Below are 14,287 nucleotides of genomic sequence, written 5' to 3' on the forward strand. Positions count from 1 at the left end.
CCGCGTTAGCAGTTTCTTTTTCCCGCACAGCTTAGGGACCGTAGCGCATATTCTCTTATTCGTGCTGTTTTGAGTGATTATGTTTATTTTGTTACTGTGAGAGTAATATACATTTGAAAATAAACAGAATAACAGAGTTATGAAAGTAAACTGAGTGTCAGAATGTAAAGATACACGAAATATGTTAATGTAAAATTAAATTGTTAAACGTGTCATCTTTGGATTGCATTAATGAATGATCCCGATTTATATGTCTTTGTGATGTTTGTGTGGGTGCGTGCCTGCTTGCAAGTGTGTGTGTGTGTGTGTGTGTGTGTAGTGTAGTGTGTGTGCGCGCGCGCGGGTGCGTGCTTGCGTGTGTGTGTGCGCTCGCGCTCGAGTGTGTGTGTGCTTGCGAGTGTGTGTGTGTGTGTGTGTGTGTGTGTGTGTGTGTGCGCGCGCGGGTACGTGTGTGATTGCGAGTGTGTGTGTGTGTGTGTGTGTGTGTGTGTGTGTGTTTGTGTGCGCGGGGGTGCGTGTGTGTTTGTTTGAAGTTTGCAGATGACTCTAGAAATGATGAATCTACATACAGAAGAGAGGCTGGCTGCTTCAAACTGTGGACATGAGAGAAGATTTCTTGTAGAGCCCCTAACACTCCCTCTCACCATTCACAAATTTACTGTGCCAGAAAATTTGTCCCACAAGACATCTTCACCTTAAGCAGTTACACAGTAGCATATTTGCTCCGACCTTGCTGTTTTAAAGTGCATTGCATATTGCAATATCCCACACTAGGGTTTAACAGGGTTAACTGTGTAAATATGTCACAGGTGACGGTTTGTGAGGGCGGAACCAAAAGCGTGGAAGACAATGGTTCCGCCCGGACGCTTTACTCTGAACACCGGAATTTCCGGGGTTTCCCCGAAGACGAAATCAAGCCTGATTTCGCCCAGGTGGGGATAATTTACACAGCGGTTGCTGATAGGCTGATGAGGAGAAGAGGTAGAGGATATAAAGACCTTTGAAGACATCAAACGGGGTGCTTGTTATGTACTTTGTGTGCGTTGTGTTGCTGCTTTGCAGACGCTTGTGCTGGCTTGATCGTTCCCTTGGAGAAGTAAAGGAAGGAGAGACAGCTAGCGAAGGAATATTGGGAGAGTTTTTCACTCGTGAGTGAGCAAGACACAGAGCCAACGGGATTATAGATACGGGAGGCTATTGACAACAAAGAGTGAGTAACGGCCATTGGGTTCATCGTGTGATATTTCGAAGAGGAGTTGCTTGGTGTGTGTCTTTCTTGTGTTTGAGGTCCCTGGCCCCACCGGAGAGGGAAGAGTGGGCGAGCCGTGGGTTGACCGGAAACACGGACGAAGCATTTGTATAGGAAGCGCCGTCTACGCATCGATCAGTGGCCCTGCGGGACAAGAAAGCGTGGGTGAGCCAGAGAAGTAACAAACAACACATCGGGGCTGTGAGTAATATAAAGCCTACTCTCAAACGGTGACCAAAACATCGCCCAGCTATCCTCCCGAGGGAATTGAAGCCTGGTGGCTAAGTCCATATTTAATATCACGTGAAGTGTGTACAAGAGTGTCGTGGGTGAGTTTCACTTATTACTTGGTGTTGTGCCGTGCTTGCTGTGTGTATGCTGTGCTTATAGCGACCAAACCGCCCGGCCTCGGACGAATCGTGAGAGGATTACATCTGTTGTGGCCCGAGTCCTACGGAGAGAGTGAAATTCAGCCTTGGCCCCGGGTGTGTTAGAGAGAGCTTCACTCTTCGATAGAGCGGGCAGTGGTGAAACCCAGTGGTGGATAGGAGTGAGTATTTTTGGAAGTGCACTGTGCGGATTGAGGGTCATAGTTGTGTGTGTGTTCGACCTATCCAACAGAAGCTCGTGGTGGCGGAGCCTCAACGAAAGTTCGGCCCAACTCGGGACCCCGGTCGTGGAAACAGGAGGGGGAGTTCGGGAAGCGTTCGGCTCCGTGCCACTGGACCCATCAGTCCCTACGACGCCCGAAAAAGTTTGAGTGGACGGGTGAAGGAACACAGTGCACCGACGCTGTAGCGAAAGTCCACTGTCTGTGAGTGAGTATAAAGACCCCTAGGGCTGCGAGTAACTTACCTCTGTGAAGTGTTATTGACCTGTGCTTACAGCAACCACTTACCTGTGTCTCAAGGAATGCTCTGTGTGAACGAAGATCCCCAGTGTTGTGAGCGACTTACCTCTGTGAAGCGTTATTGACTTGTGCTTACAGCAATCACTTACCTGTGTCACAAGGAATGCTCTGTGTGCACGAAGACCCCCAGTGTCGTGAGTAACTTACCTCTGTGAAGTGCTATTGACCTGTGCTTACAGCAACCACTTACCTGTGTCTCAAGGAATGCTCTGTGTGAACGAAGATCCCCAGTGTTGTGAGTAACTTACCTCTGTGAAGTGCTATTGACCTGTGCTTACAGCAACCACTTACCTGGGTCTCAAGGAATGCTCTGTGTGGACGAAGACCCCTAGGGCTGCGAGTAACTTACCTCTGTGAAGTGTTATTGACCTGTGCTTACAGCAACCACTTACCTGTGTCTCAAGGAATGCTCTGTGTGAACGAAGATCCCCAGTGTTGTGAGCGACTTACCTCTGTGAAGTGCTATTGACCTGTGCTTACAGCAACCACTTACCTGGGTCTCAAGGAATGCTCTGTGTGGACGAAGATCCCCAGTGTTGTGAGTAACTTACCTCTTTGAAGTGTTATTGACCTGTGCTTACAGCAACCACTTACCTGTGTCTCAAGGAATGCTCTGTGTGAACGAAGATCCCCAGTGTTGTGAGTAACTTACCTCTGTGAAGTGTTATTGACCTGTGCTTACAGCAACAACTTACCTGTGTCTCAAGGAATGCTCTGTGTGAACGAAGATCCCCAGTGTTGTGAGCGACTTACCTCTGTGAAGCGTTATTGACTTGTGCTTACAGCAATCACTTACCTGTGTCACAAGGAATGCTCTGTGTGCACGAAGACCCCCAGTGTTGTGAGTAACTTACCTCTGTGAAGTGTTATTGACCTGTGTTGACAGCAACCACGTACCTGTGTCTCGACGGATGCCCTGTGTGAACGAAGATCCCCAGTGTCGTGAGTAACTTACCGTTGTGTAGTGTTATTGATCTGTGCCTACAGTGACCACCTACCTGTGCCCCAGCGAAGGCTCCGTCGGGTACAAGGATCTCCAGTGCCGGTACGCTCTGTGCGAGCGAAGGCCACCAGTGCTGTGAGTAACTTACCCTTGTGTGGTGACATCGACCTGTGTTATAGCAACCGTCTACCTGGTGCCAGCAAGTGCCCTGTGGTGTACGAGGATCCCCAGTGTTGTGAGTTGTTTCCCTGCATGGTCCACTAACGATCTCTGCTTCCAGTAGCGGTTGCAGAACAACGAACCTAAGGCATAGGAGAGAGAGAGAAGACGGAGAATTAGAGCAGCAGTAAAATCGCATCAAAGCACATTGTGATAACCTTTCTGTTCTTGATTCTGCCTCCAGGAAGAAGCGGAGTGCGCCACGGGTTCTAGGACCAGTGCCTTAAGGAGCCCCTGTCCCCGGTCCTTGTCACGAGTGGCCCTGGAGGGCAGAAGAAGCCACATTAGTTTTTAAACTTGCCCTTTTCCCCTTTCCCTTTTTTCCTTTTTAAATATTTAAATAAAGTTTATTTTAAACGTAGTATACTCGTCTGTCTGGTCATTGGGGTGGTCTTGGGAAACTCCTCGAGGTGGAAGAGTTGAGAGGGGTGTGACCTTTGGTATATTTGGGTCCGCCCCTGGCCGTGACAAATACATTTGTGCAATGTACATTATATGCATTTTTATATACAGTACTTGTAGATATTTGTAAATAACTCTCTCACTTGCTTCTTATCTATATTATTTGTTTTAATTTTCAATTTTACATTAAATGTCGCTATTTGCTGTTTATGTATACTGTATGTCTGTACGTACCAAAATAAAATTAATTTCTTGTGCATGTGTGCACAATTCGCAAATAAAGCTAATTTTGATTCTGGTTCTGATTCTTATTGTAGCTGTTTACACTTTACAAGATATGATGACACAACAACAAACTCAATGTCCATTTATTATACAAATTATTCCTTATTACATAACACTCTCAAATCATTTTAAAGACCCATTGCATTGTCAGCTCAGCTGTAGGCACTATATCTGAGCTGCTTTTTGGGGTGCGTTTAAACTTTCACTGCAGGGTCACACTCAGTGCTCTTGTCTATCCTCATGAAAAAAGCAGACTTATTTACAGCAGCATTTTAAAGTTATGGTCCCATAAATTTGTCATTTTTGACATTACAGTTACAGACACTGCATTTTAACCAAATTTGAAGTTCTATATCCCAGTTCCCCCCTGGAGTGCGTTTAATATTTCAATGCAGGGTCACACTCAGTCCCCCTGTCTATCATCATGCCAAAAAGCAGACTTATTTCCAGCAGCATTTTAAACTTATGATCCCATAAACTTGGCATTTTTGACAATACAGTTACAGACACTGCATTTCTAACCAAATTTGAAGTGCTATATCTCAGTTGCCCTCTGGGGTGCGTTTAAACTTTCACTGCAGGGTAACATTAAGCGCTCCTGTCTATCACCATCCGTATATCTCAGTTACCCTCTGGGGTGCGTTTAATATTTCACTATACAGCAGCATTTTAAAGTTATGGTCCCAAAAACTTGGCATTTTTGACAATACAGTTACAGATATTGCATATTTAACCTGCTATATCTCAGTTGCCCTCTGGGGTGCGTTTATTATTGCACTGCAGTTTCACAGTCAGTGTTCCTGTATATCACCATACCAAAAATCAAACTTATTTACAACAGCATTTTAAAGTTATGGTCTCATAAACTTGGCATTTTTGACAATACAGTTACAAACACTGCATTTTAACCGAATTTGAGGTGCTATATCTCAGTTGCCCTCTGGGGTGCGTTTAACTTTGCACTGCAGGGTCACAGTCAGTGCCCCTGTCTATCACCATACCAAAAAACAGACTTATTTACAGCAGCATTTTAAAGTTATGGTCCCAGAAACATGGCATTTTTGACAATACAGTTACAGATATTGCATATTTATTTGCTATATCTCAGTTGCCCTCTGGGGTGCGTTTAATTTTGCACTGCTGGGTCACAGTCAGTGCTCCTGTCTATCACCATACCAAAAAACAGACTTATTTACAGCAGCATTTTAAAGTTATGGTCCCAGAAACTTGGCATTTATGACAATACAGTTAATAGACATTGCATATTTAACCATATTTGAGGTGCTATATCTCAGTTGCCCTCTGGGTGTGTTTAATATTGCACTGCAGGGTCACAGTCAGTGCTACTGTTTATCACCATACCAAAAACCAGACTTATTTACAGCAGCATTTTAAAGTTATGGTCCCAGAAACTTGCCATTTTTGACAATACAGTTAGTAGACATTGCATATTTAGCCATGTTTGAGGTGCTATATATCAGTTTCCCTCTGGGGTGCGTTTAATATTGCACTGCAGGGTCACAGTCAGTGCTCCTGTTTATCACCATGCCAAAAACCAGACTTATTTACAGCAGCATTTTAAAGTTATGGTTCCAGAAACTTGCCATTTTTGACAATACAGTTAGTAGACATTGCATATTTAACCATATTTGAGGGTCTATATCTCTGTTGCCCTCTGGGGTGCGTTTAATATTTCAATGCAGGGACACACTCAGTCCCCTTGTCTATCACCATGCAAAAAATCAGACTTATTTTCAGCAGCATAATAAAGTTATGGTCCCAAAAACTTGGCATTTTTGACAATACAGTTACAGATATTGCATATTTAACCTGCTATATCTCAGTTGCCCTCTGGGGTGCGTTTATTATTGCATTGCAGGGTCACAGTCAGTGATCCTGTCTATCACCATACCAAAAATCAGACTTATTTACAGCAGCATTTTAAAGTTATGGTCTCATAAACTTGGCATTTTTGACAATACAGTTACAAACACTGCATTTTAACCGAATTTGAGGTTTGCCCAGTTGCCCTCTGGGGTGCGTTTAATATTGCATTGCAGGGTCACAGTCAGTGATCCTGTCTATCACCATGCAAAAATCTGACTGATTTTCAGCATCATTTTAAAGTTATGGTCCCATAAACTTGGCATTTTTGACAATACAGTTACAGATATTGCATATTTAACCTGCTATATCTCAGTTCCCCTCTGGGTGCGTTTAATATTGCACTGCAGGGTCACAGTCAGTGCCCCTGTCTATCACCATACTAAAAATCAGACTTATTTACAGCAGCATTTTAAAGTTATGGTCCCATAAACATGGCATTTTTGACAACAAAGTTAATAGACATTGCATATTTAACCATGTTTGAGGTGCTATATCTCAGTTGCCCTCTGGGGTGCATTTAATATTGCACGGCAGGGTCACAGTCAGTGCTCCTATCTATCACCATACCAAACAGCAGAAATATTTACTGCAGCATTTTTAAGTTATAGTCCTATAAACTTGGCATTTTTGACAATGCAGTTAAAGAATTTCCATTTTTAACACAAATGCCAAGTTTCTGGGACCATAACTTTAAAATGCTCCTGAAAATAAGTCAGATTTATCGTATGGGGATAGACAGGAGCACTGACTGTGACCCTGCAGTGCAATATTAAACGCACCCCAGAGGGCAACTGAGATATAGCAGGTTAAATAGGCAATATCTATTTACTATATTGTCAATAATGCCAAGGTTCTGGGACTATAACTTTAAAATTCTGTTTTAAATAAGTCTGATTTTGGGTTTGTTGATAGACAAGGGGCACTGACTGTGACCCTGCAGTGCAATATTAAACGCACCCCAGAGGACAACTGAAATATAGCACCTCCAATTGTGTTAAAATAGGCAATGTCTTTAACTGTAATGTCAAAACTGGCAAGTTTATTGGACCATAACTTAAAAATGCTGCTGTAAATATGTCTGCTGTTTAGCATGATGATAGACAGAAGCACTGAGTGTGACTCTGCAGTGCAATATAAAACGCACCCCAGAGGGCAACTGATATATAGCACCTCAAATATGGTTAAAAATGCAATGTCCACTAACTGTATTTCAAAAATGCCAAGTTTCTAAGACCATAACTTTAAAATGCTGCTGTAAATAAGTCTGGTTTTTGGTATGGTGATAGAAAGGAGCACTGACTGTGACTCTGCAGTGCAATCTTAAACGTACCTCAGAGGGCAACTGAGATATAGCACCTCAAATATGGTTAAATATGCAGTTTCCACTAACTGTATTGTCAAAAATGCCAAGTTTCTAGGACCATAACTTTAAAATGCTGCTGTAAATAAGTCTGGTTTTTGGTATGGTGATAAACAGGGGCACTGACTGTTACCCTGCAGTGCAATATTAAACGCACCCCAGAGGGCAACTGAAATATAGCACCTCCAATTGTGTTAAAATAGGCAATGTCTTTAACTGTAATGTCAAAACTGGCAAGTTTATTGGACCATAACTTAAAAAATGCTGCTGTAAATATGTCTGCTGTTTAGCATGATGATAGACAGAAGCACTGACTGTTACCCTGCAGTGCAATATTAAACGCACCCCAGAGGGCAACTGATATATAGCACCTCAAACATGGTTAAATATGCAATGTCTATTAACTGTATTTTCAAAAATGCCATGTTTATGAGACCATAACTATAAAATGCTGCTGTAAATAAGTCTGGTTTTTGGTATGGTGATAGAAAGGAGCACTGACTGTGACCCTGCAATGCAATATTAAACGCACCCCAGAGGGCAACTGGGCAAACCTCAAATTCGGTTAAATATGCAGTTTCCACTAACTGTATTGTCAAAAATGCCAAGTTTCTAGGACCATAACTTTAAAATGCTGCTGTAAATAAGTCTGGTTTTTGGTATGGTGATAAACAGGGGCACTGACTGTTACCCTGCAGTGCAATATTAAACGCACCCCAGAGGGCAACTGAAATATAGCACCTCCAATTGTGTTAAAATAGGCAATGTCTTTAACTGTAATGTCAAAACTGGCAAGTTTATTGGACCATAACTTAAAAAATGCTGCTGTAAATATGTCTGCTGTTTAGCATGATGATAGACAGAAGCACTGACTGTTACCCTGCAGTGCAATATTAAACGCACCCCAGAGGGCAACTGATATATAGCACCTCAAACATGGTTAAATATGCAATGTCTATTAACTGTATTTTCAAAAATGCCATGTTTATGAGACCATAACTATAAAATGCTGCTGTAAATAAGTCTGGTTTTTGGTATGGTGATAGAAAGGAGCACTGACTGTGACCCTGCAATGCAATATTAAACGCACCCCAGAGGGCAACTGGGCAAACCTCAAATTCGGTTAAAATGCAGTGTTTGTAACTGTATTGTCAAAAATGCCAAGTTTATGAGACCATAACTTTAAAATGCTGCTGTAAATAAGTCTGATTTTTGGTATGGTGATAGACAGGATCACTGACTGTGACCCTGCAATGCAATAATAAACGCACCCCAGAGGGCAACTGAGATATAGCACCTCAAATATGGTTAAATATGCAATGTCTACTAACTGTATTGTCAAAAATGGCAAGTTTATGGGACCATAACTTTAAAATGCTGCTGTAAATAAGTCTGGTTTTTGGTATGGTGATAGACTTGAGCACTGACTTTGACCCTGTAGTTCAATAATAAACGCACCCTAGGGGGCAACTGAGATATAGCAGGTTAAAAATGCAATATCTGTAACTGTATTGTCAAAAATGCAATGTTTATGGGACCATAACTTTAAAATGCTGCTGTAAATACGTCTGATTTTTGGTATAGTGATAGACAGGAGCACTGACTGTGACCCTGCAGTGCAATATTAAACGCACCCCAGAGGGCAACTGAGATATAGCACCTCAAATTCGGTTAAAATGCAGTGTTTGTAACTGTATTGTCAAAAATGCCAAGTTTATGGGACCATAACTTTAAAATGCTGCTGAAAATAAGTCTGATTTTTTGCGTAGTGATAGACAAGGGCACTGAGTGTGACCCTGCATTGAAATATTAAACGCACCCCAGAGGGCAACAGAGATATAGCACCTCAAATATGGTTAAATATGCAATGTCTACTAACTGTATTGTCAAAAATGGCAAGTTTCTGGGACCATAACTTTAAAATGCTGATGTAAATAAGTCTGGTTTTTGGTATGGTGATAGACAGGAGCATTGACTGTGACCCTGCAGTGCAATAATAAACGCACCCCAGAGGGCAACTGAGATATAGCAGGTTAAATATGCAATATCTGTAACTGTATTGTCAAAAATGCAATGTTTCTGGGACCATAACTTTAAAATGCTGCTGTAAATAAGTCTGATTTTGGTATGGTGATAGACAGGAGCACTGACTGTGAACCTGCTGTGCAATATTAAACGCACCCCAGAGGGCAACTGAGATATAGCACCTCAAACATGGTTAAATATGCAATGTCTATTAAGTGTTTTGTCAAAAATGCCATGTTTATGGGACCATAACTATAAATTGCTGCTGGAAATAAGTCTGGTTTTTGGTATGGTGATAGACAGGAGCACTGACTGTGACTCTGCAGTGCAAAATTAAACACACCCCAGAGGGCAACTGAGATATAGCAGGTTAAATATGCAATATCTGTAACTGTATTGTCAAAAATGCCATGTTTATGGGACCATAAGTTTAAAATGCTGCTGTAAATAAGTCTGATTTTTGGTATGGTGATAGACAGGAGCACTGACTGTGACCCTGCAATGCAATATTAAACGCACCCCAGAGGGCAACTGAGATATAGCACCTCAAACATGGTTAAATATGCAATGTCTATTAACTGTATTGTCAAAAATGCCATGTTTTTGGGACCATAACTATAAAATGCTGCTGTAAATAAGTCTGGTTTTTGGTATGGTGATAGACAGGAGCACTGACTGTGACCCTGCAGTGCAATAATAAAAGCACCCCAGAGGGCAACTGAGATATAGCAGGTTAAATATGCAATATCTGTAACTGTATTGTCAAAAATGCCATGTTTATGGGACCATAAGTTTAAAATGCTGCTGTAAATTAGTCTGATTTTTGGTATGGTGATAGACAGGAGCACTGACTGTGACCCTGCAGTGCAATATTAAACGCACCCCAGAGGGAAACTGAGATATAGCACCTCAAACATGGTTAAATATGCAATGTCTATTAACTGTATTGTCAAAAATGCAGTGTTTATGGGACCATAACTTTAAAATGCTGCTGTAAATAAGTCTGATTCTTGGTATGGTGATAGACAGGAGCACTGACTGTGACCCTGCAGTACAATAATAAACGCACCCCAGAGGGCAACTGAGATATAGCAGGTTAAATATGCAATATCTGTAACTGTATTGTCAAAAAGGCCAAGTTTATGGGACCATAACTTTAAAATTCTGCTGAAAATAAGTCTGATTTTTTCCATGGTGATAGACAAGGGCACTGAGTGTGACCCTGCATTGAAATATTAAACGCACCCCAGAGGGCAACAGAGATATAGCACCTCAAATATGGTTAAACATGCAATGTCTATTAACTGTATTGTCAAAAATGCCATGTTTATGGGACCATAACTATAAAATGCTGCTGTAAATAAGTCTGTTTTTTGGTATGGTGATAGACAGGAGCATTGACTGTGACTCTGCAGTGCAAAATTAAACGCACCCCAGAGGGGAACTGAGATATAGCAGGTTAAATATGCAATATCTGTAACTGTATTGTCAACAATGCCATGTTTATGGGACCATAAGTTTAAAATGCTGCTGTTAATAAGTCTGATTTTTGGTATGGTGATAGACAGTAGCACTGACTGTGACCCTGCAGTGCAATATTAAACGCACCCCAGAGGGCAACTGAGATATAGCACCTCAAACATGGTTAAATATTTAATGTCTATTAACTGTATTGTCAAAAATGCCATGTTTATGGGACCATAACTTTAAAATTCTGCTGAAAATAAGTCTGATTTTTTCCATGGTGATAGACAAGGGCACTGAGTGTGACCCTGCATTGAAATATTAAACGCACCCCAGAGGGCAACAGAGATATAGCACCTCAAATATGGTTAAATATGCAATGTCTACTAACTGTATTGTCAAAAATGGCAAGTTTCTGGGACCATAACTTTAAAATGCTGCTGTAAATAAGTCTGGTTTTGGTATGGTGATAGACAGGAGCACTGACTGTGACCCTGCAGTGCAATAATAAACGCACCCCAGAGGGCAAATGAGATATAGCAGGTTAAATATGCAATATCTGTAACTTTATTGTCAAAAATGCCAAGTTTATGGGACCATAAGTTTAAAATGCTGCAGAAAATAAGTCTGATTTTTTCCATGGTGATAGACAAGGGCACTGAGTGTGACCCTGCATTGAAATATTAAACGCACCCCAGAGGGCAACAGAGATATAGCACATCAAACATGGTTAAACATGCAATGTCTATTAACTGTATTGTCAAACATGCCATGTTTATGGGACCATAACTATAAAATGCTGCTGTAAATAAGTCTGTTTTTAGGTATGGTGATAGACAGGAGCATTGACTGTGACTCTGCAGTGCAAAATTAAACGCACCCCAGAGGGCAACTGAGATATAGCACCTCAAACATGGTTAAATATTTAATGTCTATTAACTGTATTGTCAAAAATGCCATGTTTATGGGACCATAACTTTAAAATTCTGCTGAAAATAAGTCTGATTTTTTCCATGGTGATAGACAAGAGCACTGAGTGTGACCCTGCATTGAAATATTAAACGCACCCCAGAGGGCAACAGAGATATAGCACCTCAAATATGGTTAAATATGCAATGTCTACTAACTGTATTGTCAAAAATGGCAAGTTTCTGGGACCATAACTTTAAAATGCTGCTGTAAATAAGTCTGGTTTTTGGTATGGTGATAGACAGGAGCACTGACTGTGACCCTGCAGTGCAATAATAAACGCATCCCAGAGGGCAAATGAGATATAGCAGGTTAAATATGCAATATCTGTAACTTTATTGTCAAAAATGCCAAGTTTATGGGACCATAAGTTTAAAATGCTGCTGAAAATAAGTCTGATTTTTTCCATGGTGATAGACAAGAGCACTGAGTGTGACCCTGCATTGAAATATTAAACGCACCCCAGAGGGCAACAGAGATATAGCACCTCAAATATGGTTAAATATGCAATGTCTACTAACTGTATTGTCAAAAATGGCAAGTTTCTGGGACCATAACTTTAAAATGCTGCTGTAAATAAGTCTGGTTTTTGGTATGGTGATAGACAGGAGCACTGACTGTGACCCTGCAGTGCAATAATAAACGCACCCCAGAGGGCAAATGAGATATAGCAGGTTAAATATGCAATATCTGTAACTTTATTGTCAAAAATGCCAAGTTTATGGGACCATAACTTTAAAATTCTGCTGAAAATAAGTCTGATTTTTTCCATGGTGATAGACAAGGGCACTGAGTGTGACCCTGCATTGAAATATTAAACGCACCCCAGAGGGCAACAGAGATATAGCACCTCAAATATGGTTAAACATGCAATGTCTATTAACTGTATTGTCAAAAATGCCATGTTTATGGGACCATAACTATAAAATGCTGCTGTAAATAAGTCTGTTTTTTGGTATGGTGATAGACAGGAGCATTGACTGTGACTCTGCAGTGCAAAATTAAACGCACCCCAGAGGGGAACTGAGATATAGCAGGTTAAATATGCAATATCTGTAACTGTATTGTCAACAATGCCATGTTTATGGGACCATAAGTTTAAAATGCTGCTGTTAATAAGTCTGATTTTTGGTATGGTGATAGACAGTAGCACTGACTGTGACCCTGCAGTGCAATATTAAACGCACCCCAGAGGGCAACTGAGATATAGCACCTCAAATATGGTTAAATATGCAATGTCTACTAACTGTATTGTCAAAAATGCCATGTTTATGAGACCATAACTTTAAAATTCTGCTGTAAATAAGTCTGGTTTTTGGTATGGTGATAGACAGGAGCACTGACTGTGACCCTGCAGTGCAATAATAAACGCACCCCAGAGGGCAAATGAGATATAGCAGGTTAAATATGCAATATCTGTAACTTTATTGTCAAAAATGCCAAGTTTATGGGACCATAACTTTAAAATTCTGCTGAAAATAAGTCTGATTTTTTCCATGGTGATAGACAAGGGCACTGAGTGTGACCCTGCATTGAAATATTAAACGCACCCCAGAGGGCAACAGAGATATAGCACCTCAAATATGGTTAAACATGCAATGTCTATTAACTGTATTGTCAAAAATGCCATGTTTATGGGACCATAACTATAAAATGCTGCTGTAAATAAGTCTGTTTTTTGGTATGGTGATAGACAGGAGCATTGACTGTGACTCTGCAGTGCAAAATTAAACGCACCCCAGAGGGGAACTGAGATATAGCAGGTTAAATATGCAATATCTGTAACTGTATTGTCAACAATGCCATGTTTATGGGACCATAAGTTTAAAATGCTGCTGTTAATAAGTCTGATTTTTGGTATGGTGATAGACAGTAGCACTGACTGTGACCCTGCAGTGCAATATTAAACGCACCCCAGAGGGCAACTGAGATATAGCACCTCAAACATGGTTAAATATTTAATGTCTATTAACTGTATTGTCAAAAATGCCATGTTTATGGGACCATAACTTTAAAATTCTGCTGAAAATAAGTCTGATTTTTTCCATGGTGATAGACAAGGGCACTGAGTGTGACCCTGCATTGAAATATTAAACGCACCCCAGAGGGCAACAGAGATATAGCACCTCAAATATGGTTAAATATGCAATGTCTACTAACTGTATTGTCAAAAATGGCAAGTTTCTGGGACCATAACTTTAAAATGCTGCTGTAAATAAGTCTGGTTTTTGGTATGGTGATAGACAGGAGCACTGACTGTGACCCTGCAGTGCAATAATAAACGCATCCCAGAGGGCAAATGAGATATAGCAGGTTAAATATGCAATATCTGTAACTTTATTGTCAAAAATGCCAAGTTTATGGGACCATAAGTTTAAAAAGCTGCTGAAAATAAGTCTGATTTTTTCCATGGTGATAGACAAGAGCACTGAGTGTGACCCTGCATTGAAATATTAAACGCACCCCAGAGGGCAACAGAGATATAGCACCTCAAATATGGTTAAATATGCAATGTCTACTAACTGTATTGTCAAAAATGGCAAGTTTCTGGGACCATAACTTTAAAATGCTGCT

Source organism: Paramisgurnus dabryanus, chromosome 4, assembly GCF_030506205.2.
Source record: "Paramisgurnus dabryanus chromosome 4, PD_genome_1.1, whole genome shotgun sequence".
In the NCBI taxonomy this organism is placed as follows: Eukaryota; Metazoa; Chordata; class Actinopteri; order Cypriniformes; family Cobitidae; genus Paramisgurnus; species Paramisgurnus dabryanus.